Genomic DNA, 2939 nt, shown 5'->3' with positions numbered 1-2939 from the left:
AAATGCCCCCCCCCCCCCCAACTTTATGGAGGGTTTTATGGATTTAATTTTACGTATTATACGTAAATACGGTACTTCATAAGTTAATCAGACGTAGATGTCTGTTTTATATAGGGATGTTGACATTTCGTCAGCAGCTGCTGCCATTTTCTTCCCAAACTGCTGTGGCCAGATTTTGCAAGGCTGCTCGGTGCGTTTGCTTGTAATTTCCTCCTGCTTCGTTATTTCTACGAATTTCAACAAATCGGGCTGCCGTCAGGTAGTTAGCTACAGCCTCGTCTTTGAGTTTTTAATTTTTGTTGATGCGTTTTGAAGAGACAATTTTTTGAAAAGAGGATCAAAGTAAATCATCCGAGTTTTTCTAGTGACCCCTTAAAAAGATAAGCTGCCATGAAGAACATTATTTTATCTGCCCTTCTTCCAAACTTGATAATGATTTGAAACATCGAAGTATGTTTTTTTAAATCCGGAATAGCGCTTGTTCCAAAGTGTTTTGATGCTCGTCTTCATCACATGACACATTTAACACGCTGTCATTGGTTGAGGAGCTTTGTTTACAAAACAAATGTCCAAATGGTTTTTAAACTGTTTTAATTTCCGTACTTTCTAAGACACATTAAGTTGATTTGATGCTACAGTTTGCCTTGTAATGTTATTTTATACCTTTTCTGCTACTTTTGAATTGACTTTTACTAAGTTTTATTAGTTTTTTAGGATACAAGATGCTTCCTACAAAACCAGAATGGGAATGTTTTCCTAAAATTTCATGGTGATATCTTGAACATTGAGGAAGTTATGAGCAAAATTAGAAAAAAGCAAGGTGAAATGGTCACAAAGACCCCATTGGTTCTGCTGTGAAACTGCAGCAAGAAAACATGAGCAGATTTCACCTAAACAAACATCAATAACTTCCCTCATACTTCAGATAATCACATGATTTTGGTGTTATTTTGTATGGTTTGAAATGTTCTTTTGGAATCCGCTGTCAGATTTAATATTGGTGTAYGATTAAAAATTTATCCACATCCCTATTTTATTATAACTTTCTGAATGTTTCAATAAAATCTGTACTTTGCTTGTGAAATATTTTGCTAACAGAGAAATAAGCACAGATACAGTCAATACATTATTGCCTGCTACCATAAAAGGTAAGCAACAATTTGTCTGTATAAACCACAATTTTTTATATGAAACATTTAGTTAAACAACTTATGGTCTAAATCGGTGGTTTTGTGTCTTATTTACTAGAGTTTGATTTGGACACAGGTAGAATATAAAAACAGCTCTGCATTGTAAAATAAAATAAAAACCTAATGTTTAATTCTCACTGGTCTGTAAAACAGTTAACAAAGCAAAGTAAAGTAGGGCAGGTCTCCAATGTCACTGTCAAGCTGCTAATCAGTGAGAATAAGCAGTTTTCTCAGTTCTCAGTCAGATTCAGCGTTCGCTTGCAAGTTTTCATTCACTCATTCCATCCGTTTACATTCTACCTACTGCTATGGCAGCGGCCTATAGAGTCTTTTCAGTAACATCACATAAATAAGTGGAGGACAAATATGGCTGACACGTCTAAAGAAGACAGGATGTTTTACAGCCAGAAGTTGAAAAGTTGGTCATTTTATAAAAAAGCAAACRTGGTTCTAATTTGACTGCTTACCAAACATTTCATACACATACACATAAATCAGATGGCCAATCAGAACAGGAAAGTAAGCCAAGTGAGAGCAGACAAACGTCTAGATGAGCACAAGCAGTACATGTCTGAATGGGTAATCGATGTCTCAATGGTCCAACCAAAGGGGGTTAGGCTGTTATTACCGGCAAGTGTGAATATTTTGTTTTTGGATACACATTAGGCACTTAATGATGATGAGCATATGCTAAAGTGTCATTTACAGTATTTGTTTAACTGCATGCTAACATGTACAAGGTTCTTAGACATTTTCCATTTTAAAGTTCCATATTTCAACAAGTGTTTCATCTGWATAATCTGAGTTTGACATCATCCTCATTAAAATCCAAACCTCACATCCWTAAAAGACTAGCCCCAGCAACTGCCTACGCAACTGTTTAACTGGAAAATGTGAGCTAAATTGTTTTCTCTCTATTATAGTAACTGATACGAAGCTGATATGAAGCGATCTGAGCAGACGAAGACATAAAGTAGTGATGAATAATGTAACTCTTTCTGTGCTTTTCTTGACAATCATAAACATCTCCTTTGTTTTGACTCCTCAGTTTTTTTCTTTGTGGTTTTTGATAATAGCTGGCAAATCTATAGAAAGTTTTATATTCCTTTTGGCCATGATTTCCTGACTATTTAATAGCACAGAAACTTGGCATTGTGTGTCGATWAAAYYYKKWTTRKYAWTTTRRWKKAWRKYYAAAAAAAAGGTATTCAGTTGTAACTTTAGGGTCATTAAAGGTTCAGTTCTTGTTCTCAGTATTGGGTGCTTACTGGGACCRTTGTAGTTTGTACCTCTTAGAGAACAATCCAGTATCTTTGATTGACCGGTACAATAAAAGACTATAAAAATGACATGTTTCAGTTCAAACCTAGAGGGCACATAAACCCAGACTGTAACCTGGGGACTAAAATGTACCCATTCTGTACTTTTATCTTTGATTGTATAACAGTAGTCTAGTAAAGGTTTGTTGACGTCATTGTTTTTTTTTTAGTGCTAAACTTACACTCTCAGGCAGTATCYTTCATATTTTGCTGAGAACAAACATCTATTGAAGCACATCAGAGACATTTATTATCGACACTGAAACTGATCTTGCTAAAAACAAATCAGTTTTTATGGATAAATGTATTTTTAATGTTGTATTTTATTTTTTTCTATTTTTAACAGGAGTTAATAATACTGCTAACACTGCTGCTGAAATGCTGAGTTATGCTACAAACATTTTTTTTCACTGAATCAGCAGGTCAAGGG

At 34.9% G+C, this 2939-nt stretch overlaps 1 protein-coding gene across 2 annotated transcripts in view; it reads right to left on the bottom strand.

Moving 5' to 3' along the window:
• khdrbs2 (KH domain containing, RNA binding, signal transduction associated 2) overlaps positions 1 to 2939 on the bottom strand; it is a 110149-nt gene that overhangs the window by 4575 nt on the left and 102635 nt on the right. The gene's annotated exons all lie outside the window — the stretch shown is intronic.

The sequence above is a fragment of the Austrofundulus limnaeus genome, unplaced genomic scaffold (genome assembly GCF_001266775.1).
Source record: "Austrofundulus limnaeus strain Quisiro unplaced genomic scaffold, Austrofundulus_limnaeus-1.0 Scaffold0, whole genome shotgun sequence".
Taxonomy (NCBI): domain Eukaryota; kingdom Metazoa; phylum Chordata; class Actinopteri; order Cyprinodontiformes; family Rivulidae; genus Austrofundulus; species Austrofundulus limnaeus.
Note: the sequence above shows the minus strand (reverse complement) of the source record. Positions and strands in the feature narration are given on the sequence as shown.